The sequence below is a fragment of the Sorghum bicolor genome, chromosome 9 (assembly GCF_000003195.3).
Source record: "Sorghum bicolor cultivar BTx623 chromosome 9, Sorghum_bicolor_NCBIv3, whole genome shotgun sequence".
In the NCBI taxonomy this organism is placed as follows: Eukaryota; Viridiplantae; Streptophyta; class Magnoliopsida; order Poales; family Poaceae; genus Sorghum; species Sorghum bicolor.
This window is the reverse complement of record NC_012878.2, coordinates 23,528,638-23,540,297: the sequence shown is the minus strand read 5'-3', so window position 1 is coordinate 23,540,297 and position 11,660 is coordinate 23,528,638. Positions and strand designations below refer to the sequence as shown.

Sequence of the window (11,660 nt, the reverse complement as noted above, 5' to 3'; positions counted from 1 at the left end):
CACTTTGCCATATCTAAAGGAATCTTGCCACACTTTTTAACTCTATGACATGTGGAGTCTAAAAGAATCATGCCTAAACTTAGTTGTCAACTTGATCAACTTACATAAGATAAATGTGGCAAACTGTGGCTAGCAATCAAACAGCCCCACAGATATCTATATTATAAAAGTTTTAGCAGATACGGATTCAAATAATTCGGAATCCGAGAAATCCGGTTTTTCCAACACCAATGGATGGTTTGTTCGCTGTACAAGTCATGGTGCGGTTGCCGACCACGTGCGCCTTTAATCTGAGCCCTGCTCCTCTTGTCGCCAAACGCTGGCATGTAGCTAGCTTTTCTATGGCTTGCGGGGCCCGTACGAACTGCTGTCTATTTCACTGTGGGCCATAGATGGATGCAATATTGCAATCAACAATTTGAAGCATCGAATAGTACCAGCGTCGTCTTATCCGATTTTTTTTAAAAAAAAACACATTTAGGCCTTATTTAGATTTAAAATGTTTTTAGATTTTGACACTGTAGCACTTTCATTTTTAGTTGCTGACAAACATTATCTAATTATGAAGTAACTAGACTTAAAAGATTCGTTTCGTGATTTATAGTTAAACTGTACAATTAGTTTTTGTTTTCATTTATATTTAATGCTCCATACATGTGTCACAAGATTCGATGTGATGGAGAATCTTAAAATGTTTTTTGTTTTTGGGGTGAACTAGGTCTTGTTCAGTTGGCAAAATTTTTAAATTTCGGATACTGTAGCACTTTCGTTTGTGTTTGATAAATATTATCCAATCATAGACTAAATAGCTAGGCTCAAAAGATTTGTCTTACAAATTACTGGTAAATTGTGTAATTAGTTTTTGTTTTCATTTATATTTAATACTTCATGCATATGCCGCAAGATTTGATGTGACCAAAAATCTAAAATTTTTAGCAAAACTTTTTTGGAAGTAAACAAGGCTTTATATCCATAGACATCCTAAACTCGCTTTTAGATCCGAGGCTCGGGACGTGACTCATGGCGTTGAAGTAACACATCTCGGCTCTGAGGTCAAAGGCTGAGGTTGGCATAGATGCTTGCGTTACAGTGACATGGCTGATACTTGGCATCATGGTTCGTGACGCTGAACTCGGCGATAGAAATCTTACACTGACCTCAGCGCTGTGTCCCATGGTGCCGAGCTTTAATTAAACAACCATATGCCGACGACCAGTTTCTTGATCGAGGCACACTTCTTTTCTTGCCTCTTCTATCACCCCCCTCTCTCTCTCCCCTAAATCTGTCCTAGTTCTCTAATCTCTCCTTTAAAACATGGATTCAATCGGTAGATCTTTGAGAGGAAGGTATCCTCCTTCCGCCCTTAATTTGTACGTGTTAATAAGGCCTAGTTTGTTGTATTTTGAAAACCCTAGTTAGCTAGGTAGCCAGGGTTTGAAGCAAATTTGATTTTAATTTGGTGGATATGCAAGGTTGTTTAGGTAGATCGGTTAAGTTTACAAACACGTGTTTAGGTTCTGCCATGGATTTGTACGTGTACATGTAGGTGCATGTGTTTTATGATTAGGTTAGAAATGTTAGTTATTATGTTTAAGTTTCTTTTAAGTTTAGTTAGTTAGTTTAGGTTATAGTTCTATATTAAATGTTTAAATTAATGTTGGAATACAACTTATAGTGGATTTGTTTTCTTAGTACCCTCTGTTTTGATGGATGAACGACATGTCGTATAGACAATTGACGAAAAGGGGGGTTTTACTTTTTATTGTGCCTTTTTCCTGTGAGATGTGGATGAATTTTCCTTTTGACACATGACACCTGATCACAAGTGAGAAAAGAAATCCAAGTGGCCCGACGTAAGCTACTGTAATGAATTATTGTATATGTTGTGTGTACATATACGTCACACATCGATCTCTTGGATGAATATGGAACGTCAACCAACAGTTTATTCCTGAATAATTGAGGAAACACAGCTCGTGCGCGAATGTACGGCCACTTGCTCGGTTCCCTCATGTGTATCACCAATCACTACCGGTCAAGTGTCACCAATTATCGGCACGGATGCACGTGTCGCAGCGCCATTTGAGCAAACACATTAGCGACCTGACCCGCTCTCGACGTACGGTGAGAATCTTAACCAAGAACCGGCCAGTAGGAAAGCCCCTGGATTGACCACCACCTACCAAAACTGCAGGGCATTGGTTACTGTGTAGCCAAGCTATAGCTGGTTAATTCCGTACGGTTGTCGTTTTGCTTATTTGGGATCCATTTTGTTATCGTTAGTAGAACAGTAGGATCGATTTGATTTTTTTTTTTTGCGATATGGTGTTTGGTTTAAGAAAGGCAAAATTTGCTAGTGCACATTAAGAGTGAGGTTGCTTTGCTAGTGGAACTAAAAATAAATCGATTTGCTGGTGGACACTCTACTTTACGACAAATTTGTTATAGGATACATGACACATTAAAATATTTACTTTTGGCATATGGGGTGAGAGAATAGCTATAAGATGATAATTTAGCCCTAGTGGAGGGAGGGAGTAGGAGTTGCTGTGCAGAGGGATCGAAGGGATAGGGCGTGGTCACAAGTGCATTGTAGGTCCTGGTTCGGCGCCAAGGCAAGCTGGCGTGGTTGTGGAAGATGCTTGGGTTCCAGAGATAGTAGACAGCAAGTACTAATCAAGTGGGACTATCTTTGTTTATCATACTATTCATTTTCAGATAAACGTTGATGTAGGTTGTTGAACATATGACTGATCAACAAGCCAGCTAAAGTTAATGGTGATACATGGTATGCTGGTGCTGACTATTTAGTATTCGCTCGATCAGTGGTCAAGCTTGTGGACTGGTTCTGGTCTTTGAAGAACCTATGCGTGCACATTTTAGCCATACTTTCTATTGATCTTTGTAGCACTATAGGTGCAACTGTGTGATCTGATCTGAATTTTGAAAATAGTACCATGATGTGCATGTCAGTTTAATCCTCATTTTCTACTTCATCTAGAAGGTAATGTTTACATTGATAAAATACTCAGAAAGATTTTTATTGGGATCAAATTTCTTTTTTTTCTCAAACATCTATTTTCTTTATTTATAAACCATTATGTTATATATACCACAAAAGATTGATATTAACTCAATCTGCGATTTGTGCTATTGAACAAAAACGACGGTCTGCAGAAACTAATTTCTGCTGTATATATATTGGTTCCTACATACTAAGATGCAGGTTGGTTAATCAGTAAATTAAAACTAACAACTCCTGCACAATCTACAGACCAAGATTTGACCCCATGAATTACTTTTTGCCTTAGTGTTCAATGGAATAAAACATCCCCAGCAGCATCTTAGATCTACCAGTGCAGATCATATGCAGACTACAACAAACTTTATGTGGTCTGTGGGTAACAGAGGCAGTTCTAGGTACAACAAATTTTGTCTGGCATTGAACACAAAGTATTGAAAAAAAAAGCTCAGTGTGCTAATGTCTAGCACACGCCACCATTGGAATGTACTAGAATGTGCACACTAGAATATTCATGTTCACGATCTATTTTATAAACAGTACAAAACATGCCCCCACCCCCAATCACGGCAGCTGATGAACCCTATTGCGTGCTATCAATCAGAACATGATTAATTAAGCCCCCACCCCCAATCATCGATCCAAGCACACAACAAAGACATAATATCACACAAATCTAATTAGGACTCAAAGAGAGGAGGGGGCGGTACCTTTGGAGGAGAAGGAGAGAAAGTCGCGGACGGGTGGCGGCTAGGGTTCCTAGCAGGCGGCCACGCGTGGAGCTCCGGCCCACCAGTGGCGTCGGAGCAGTTCGCGGACGGAGCAGGTCGCGGTCGGGTGGCGGACGGAGCAGGTCGCCAAGGTCGCGGACGGAGCAGGTCGCGGTCGGGTGGCGGACGGAGCAGGTCGCCAAGGTCGCGGACGGAGCAGGTCGCCAAGGTCGCGGACGGAGCGGACGGAGCAGGTCGCCAAGAAGAGGGACGACGGAGGTCCCCAACTCATAGCGGTGGCGGCTAGGGTGACCTAGGGTTCCCGGTGGCGGCTAGGGTTCCGACCGGGTGACCTAGGGTTCCCGGTAGCGGACCGGTGGCGTGGCACGCGCACCGGCGAAGGGGGAGGGGGAGGAGAGCTCAAGGGGTGGAGGAGTTGGAGCACACGGCGAAGGGGGAGGGGGAGGAGAGCTCGAGGGGTGGCTGCGGCGGCGCCGGCGGGCCAGTTTGGCAGCCTGGCGGCGGCGTCAAGAGGAAGAGTCACGCCCACGACTTAGCCGAATGGGCCTCCCCTCAGCCGGCCACTATATACTTAGGGCACGAACACTGTAAGAGCGGTTGAGGTCTAGAACCGCCCTTACAGTGGTTAATTACAAATTTTTATTTTTTCTAAAATAAAATAAATTTAAACTATCATACAGTTTATACTTAACCTTAAAAATATATTTATAAAATAAAACTAAACTACTGTATTTTTGATTGTTTTATCTATATGAAGTGTAAAATTTTAAACAATTCCATGTTTTTTAAAAATATAAAAATCAAATGTTTTTAGAAATAAAATTCAGATTTATGTAAATTTGAATTATTTGAAACAGTTTTCATTTGAACATTTTGAATAAAACATTGGATAAATTTTCAAACATTGGATTTTCATTTGAGGTCTTTTGTTGCCTAGTTTGACCTAGTTTGACAAGTCAAACATTGGATTTTTGACAAAATACACTTTGACCGGACCCGAGATGGTCTCAGATGCAAAAGTCATGAATACAAAGTTTGTTCCCCTTACCAAGATGCACATTTGGTGTAATGGTCAACTTTTCATCTGAGATGGTTTGGACCACTCAAATTTTGAAATTTTCTATTTTCACTGCTACACGCACGTTTTCGGGACCCTAGACGGCCCCAACTCCAAAAGTCATGAATAGCAACTTTGTTCCACTCATCAAGATCTACATTTTATATATAGGACATTTTTGCATTTGACAAAGCGTTAAGAAAGTGCAGTTCTAAATCCACAAGTCCCGCATGTAGTTTCATAAAGTCTATGTGTGATTTAAGCCTTTGTGACTAGAGTTTACAAACACTTTCTCAAATGCAAAAATGTCCTATGTATGAAATGTGTATCTTGATGAGCTCTATCTACCTTGTATTCAAAAGTTTTTCATTTGAGGTCATTTACTCACTCGTTTGACCAGGTTTGACCAAGCCACGCCTTGTGTTTTCAAAACATGTGAACTGAGTTTTCTGTAACTTTTCCAAATGCAAAAATGTATTGTGTATCAAAGGTAGACCTTGATGAGATCTAACTATGTTGTATTCAATTTTTTTTCATTTGAGGTCTTTTGTTGCCTAGTTTGACCTAGTTTGACCAAGTCAAACATTGGATTTTTGACAAAATACACTTTGACCGGACCCGAGATGGTCTCAGATGCAAAAGTCATGAATACAAAGTTTGTTCCCCTTACCAAGATGCACATTTGGTGTAATGGTCAACTTTTCATCTGAGATGGTTTGGACCACTCAAATTTTGAAATTTCCAATTTTCACTGCTACACGCACGTTTTCGGGACCCTAGACGGCCCCAACTCCAAAAGTCATGAATAGCAACTTTGTTCCACTCATCAAGATCTACATTTTATATATAGGACATTTTTGCATTTGACAAAGCATTAAGAAAGTGCAGTTCTAAATCCACAAGTCCCGCATGTAGTTTCATAAAGTCTATGTGTGATTCAAGCCTTTGTGACTAGAGTTTACAAACACTTTCTCAAATGCAAAAATGTCCTATGTATGAAATGTGTATCTTGATGAGCTCTATCTACCTTGTATTCAAAAGTTTTTCATTTGAGGTCATTTACTCACTCGTTTGACCAGGTTTGACCAAGCCACGCCTTGTGTTTTCAAAACATGTGAACTGAGTTTTCTGTATCTTTTCCAAATGCAAAAATGTATTGTGTATCAAAGGTAGACCTTGATGAGATCTAACTATGTTGTATTCAATTTTTTTTCATTTGAGGTCTTTTGTTGCCTAGTTTGACCTAGTTTGACCAAGTCAAACATTGGATTTTTGACAAAATACACTTTGACCGGACCCGAGATGGTCTCAGATGCAAAAGTCATGAATACAAAGTTTGTTCCCCTTACCAAGATGCACATTTGGTGTAATGGTCAACTTTTCATCTGAGATGGTTTGGACCACTCAAATTTTGAAATTTTCTATTTTCACTGCTACACGCACGTTTTCGGGACCCTAGACGGCCCCAACTCCAAAAGTCATGAATAGCAACTTTGTTCCACTCATCAAGATCTACATTTTATATGTAGGACATTTTTGCATTTGACAAAGCGTTAAGAAAGTGCAGTTCTAAATCCACAAGTCCCGCATGTAGTTTCATAAAGTCTATGTGTGATTCAAGCCTTTGTGACTAGAGTTTACAAACACTTTCTCAAATGCAAAAATGTCCTATGTATGAAATGTGTATCTTGATGAGCTCTATCTACCTTGTATTCAAAAGTTTTTCATTTGAGGTCATTTACTCACTCGTTTGACCAGGTTTGACCAAGCCACGCCTTGTGTTTTCAAAACATGTGAACTGAGTTTTCTCTAACTTTTCCAAATGCAAAAATGTATTGTGTATCAAAGGTAGACCTTGATGAGATCTAACTATGTTGTATTCAATTTTTTTTCATTTGAGGTCTTTTGTTGCCTAGTTTGACCTAGTTTGACCAAGTCAAACATTGGATTTTTGACAAAATACACTTTGACCGGACCCGAGATGGTCTCAGATGCAAAAGTCATGAATACAAAGTTTGTTCCCCTTACCAAGATGCACATACATAAATGTAGTCTCACACACATACATAAATGTAGTCTCACACACATACATAAATGTAGTCTCACATGGATACATAAATAAAGTCTCACACACATACAAATGACTATTTATTAGTATCCGCCGCCGTAACAGTTTTCCACTTCACACCTTTTCGTTCCCATGGCAATACATCTTTGGGTAGGTTTTTTTCCACAACACCGATCTTGTTAATAAAGTCTGTGAATAGCGGCATCTGATCGCACTTATTGTAGGCTTCAACATCATCAACGCCATCAACTCCGATAATGTGTTGTTTTCCACGGATAACCACATGCTTAGGTTTCTTCTTTGGGGGGACAATGCTGAGCGGGTCAGTCATATAGAAAACCTGTGTAACATGTGAAGCAAGGACCCATGGATCATCCTGGTAGCCTATGTTGTGAAGGTCCACGACCCTCAATCCGATTTCATTGAATTCATGTTGCTTGATCTAGCGACATCGAAATAGGGCCACATTTAGTGCCTCAGTTCCATAGTCAAGTTCCCATATATCTTCAATTATGCCAAAGTAGTCGATCTTTTGTCCCCCTGCGCCGATAGCCACTGCTCGAACACCACTGTTTTGGTTCACACATTTACTATCCTTTGCGTGGGTATAGTATGTGTACCCATTGATCTCATAAGAACTCCAAGATGTCACCTGTCTTGATGGCCCCGCTGCCAACTTACTGATGGTAATAGAATCTATGGTTTCTCCAGGCTGTATGTTTTGGTCCTTCAACCATGAAGTTAGGCGTTGCTTGTGTTGTTTCATGACCCAATCACCTGTACGACCATTTCTCTCTGATTGGATGATCTCCATGTGTTCATCAATATATGGTTCCATCAATTTTGTGCTCACCAAGACAGCGTAGTGCGCCCGACTCACTTCAGCGTATTCATTGTCGATGAAGATTTTTCTACCATTTGTGCCCTTCCCGGCCAGCCTACCCTTGTAGTGAGAATCAGGAATACCAATCCCTCTCTGTACTTTTAGGTACTCTTGACAGCACTCGATGACTTCTTCACTACTGTAGCCCTCTATCATAGAGCCCTCTGGGTATGGACGATTATGCACATATCGACTTAGAACCGACATGAACCGCTCATACGACCACATTTCATGCAAGTAGCAAGGGCCCAACGCCTGTATCTGATGAACCATGTGAATCATGAGATGTACCATAGGGTCGAAGAAAGCGGGAGGTAAACACATCTCTAGTTGGTTTTGTGTCTCTACGACAAAATCATGTAGGTCACTCAGCTCTGTCTTGCTAATCTTCTTCTGTGAGATCTTCGACCAGAAGTAGCACATGCGGGTGATAGCCATCTTCAAAAACTCTGGCTTGATAGCCCTTATTGCGATTGGTAGGAACACCGTCAGCATCATATGACAATCGTGAGCCTTGCAGTGTGGAAATGATAGGTCCTTCATCGACACTAGCTTCTTCGGGTTTGCCGAAAACCCAGTCGGGACTTTGATCCCCTTCACAGAAGTGCATAAACCTCTCCTCTCTTCTAGGTCCAGGTTGTAGCTAGCCGCGGGTAGGGTGTATTTTCCAGTTTTTGTCTCAAGTACCGGGTGAAGCTCTGGCATCACATGTAGCTGCTCCATGTCTCTCCTTGCTTTGAGACTATCCTTTGACTTCGGTGTGTCCATCAAGGTAGCGATGAGACTCTCAAAGACATTCTTCTGCACATGCATAGCATCAATGGCATGGGGGACCTCCAATTGTGGCTAATATTCAAGATACTGAAAGAAGATTGACTTTTTCTTAAAAGGCACGCCTTCAATAGGAGGTGTGCTTCTATCTCTAGGTGTTCCATCCATTTTCTTCTTTCCATAGATGACGCTTATATTTTTCACCATTTGGAACACATATTGTCCATCATGACGTCTCTCCGGAGGTCGATCTTCATCCTCTGGGATGTTGCCAAAATACTTTAAGTACACTTTGCTGCGGTACTTGTGACCTTGCTTTAAAAAGCGACGATTCCTGATGTAAACAGTCTTCTTAGATCCATCTAGGTACACCCATTTAGTATCATCCAGACAGACTAAGCATCCTATCTTGCCTTTGATTTGTCCAGACAAGGCAAACAATGCAGGGTGGTCGTTGATAGTCACAAATATTATTGCTCTTAATGTGAAGGTCTCCTTTTGGAAAGCATCATACATCAGCTCCCCTGTCCTCCATAGTTTCTCGAATTCTTCCATCACAGGCTCGAGGAACACGTCCATATCAAAGCCTGGTTGCTGAGGGCCAGAAACAAGAACAGTGAGGAAAAGATACTTTCTCTTCTGACACAACCACGTTGGGATGTTGTACATGGTCAAGATCACTGGCCAAGTGCTATGGTTGCTTGTCCTCTCGTTGAAGGGATTCATTCCATCGGTGCTCAAGGCAAACCGTACATTCCTTGGGTCCGAACTGAACAGTGGGTTGTTATTATCGAAGTCCTGCCACTGACTGCCATCGGCCGGGTGTGCAATCACATCGTCATCGACCTTGCGCTCATCGTCCCACCATGTCATGAGCGCGGCTTCCTTAGGGTTTAGGAAAATACGCCTCAAGCGGTCGGTCACTGGCAGATACCACATTACCAAGGCAGGAATTTTTCTCTTGTTTGCGTCGTTGCCTAATGGGGTGTCCTCTGGAGGTCGAGATTCTTGTACCACCTTTTTGGAACCCTTCTTACTCCTCTTGTTCCCGGTGGAGGCTTCTCCGCCACTGTAAAGGTCATTGTCCTTGTACCGACTTGCCCCACAACGAGGACATTTATCCAGACCTTCGAACGTTTCACCACGAAAAAGGATACAATGGTTGGGGCATGCATGGATCTTTTCAACACCCATTGTCAATGGACTTATGACCTTCTTAGCATGGTATGTGTTGGAGGGAACTAAGTTTGGCAGTGGCAGCACAGATGACAGAAGATGCAACAGATCGTCAAAACTGCAGTCTGACCAGCCGTACTTAGCCTTCAGGATGAGTAGCTCAAGCACAAAACGGAGCAGTGTCCAATGTGTTGGACAGCCCTTCTCAACACCATACACAGTCTCCTTTGATGCTGTTTTCACCCGCTCTAGATTTTCTAGACCCTTCTTCTATTGTAGTATTTCTGGTCCAATGGCTCGAAGCATTTCCTCTAAGTTGTCAAAGTTTTCTGCATCCCCCTCACATGCTCCAACATCATTATTGTCAACACCGCCAACATCCCCATCATTATTGTCGACACCACCGGCATCATCACCACGTGCTTGTTCATTTGCTGAATCATGTTGCATTTGTGCTTCAAACATGTCTGCGTATTGGGACAACAATTGGCCTTCTTCAACATCGTCTTCTTGGTCATCATCGTTGCCATCAAGAAACATTACTTCACCATGATGAAGCCATACTGTGTAGTTCGGGACAAATCCTCGCCTAATCAGATGTGATCTGATGATTTCCACATCATAAGTTGCTAAGTGGTTCTTGCAATCTTTACAGGGACAAATAACTGAACAATTATTTCCTGTTGACAACGTCTTTGCATGATTCACTGCGATTGTAATAAATTTGTCCACCTCATCAGCATAGGCTTGTGAGTACCTTGGCAAACCATACATCCAAGTAGCCCTATTCTCCATCTTTACATAAATAAAAAAATTAATTAGTTGAGAATAATTATTAGCAACAATTAATAAGTAACAATTATTATCTACAATTATTAGCAACAATTAGTAGCTATCATTATTAGCAATAATTGTGTTAGAAATGATTATTAGACATAATTAATAGTACCAATTATTATCTACCATTATTAGCAACAATTAATAAGTAACAATTATAATCTACCATTATTAGCAACAATTAATAAGTAACAATTATTATCAACCATTATTAGCAACAATTAATAAGTACCAATTATTATCTACCATTATTAGCAACAATTATTAGCTATCATTATTAGTAATAATTGTGTTAGAAACGATTATTAGACATAATTAATATTACCAATTATTATCTACCATTATTAGCAACAATTAATAAGTAACAATTATTATCTACCATTATTAGCAACAATTATTAGCTATCATTATTAGTAATAATTGTGTCAGAAACGATTATTAGACATAATTAATATTACCAAATATTATCTACCATTATTAGCAACAATTAATAAGTAACAATTATTATCTACCATTATTAGCAACAATTATTATCTATCATTATTAGTAATAATTGTGTTAGAAACGATTATTAGACATAATTAATTTTACCAATTATGATCTACCATTATTAGAAACAATTAATATTAACAACAACTATTAGTTTACCAATAACTATTCATGCCAACCACATTACAAATTCATGAAACAAAAACAAAAAAAGATAACCCTAGATCTAGAATGCCTTTTCTCTCCATACATGAAACTACAATTAATCTTCAATAAAATCAAGCTATATCACCTAATTGATGGTGCAAGGTGGTGTCTCTACCTATTCTACACTAATAGCATCATAGATAAGCTCTAATTTGGTCAACACAAAGCTCAAGCTCCATGGAAGAGAGAGAAAACCAAAATGTAAATTGCTCACTAACCAACCAATAAAACATGGATTAGAGGGTGGGAATAGCATTTTCTTACCTTAAACAAGCTCCCCACCAAAGGATTTAAGTTCAAAACCTCCCCCCCTTCCTAGAGTGATTTTAGGGAGGTGCCCAAGGCCTCCCAAACCTTTTTTTGCGAGTGGAAGTGAGTGGCTCGGGGAGGAAGAAGACTGCGGCTGCTACTTATGCTAC

The 11,660-nt window shown here is 40.4% G+C and overlaps 1 long non-coding RNA gene across 1 annotated transcript; it reads right to left on the bottom strand.

Annotated features, from left to right (window-relative positions):
* Positions 10,198-11,547, bottom strand: LOC8058630. The gene is made up of 2 exons (XR_002448015.1): positions 11,506-11,547; positions 10,198-10,492 (listed from the first exon to the last, which is right to left on the bottom strand). It is a non-coding gene; the product is annotated as an uncharacterized LOC8058630 (long non-coding RNA).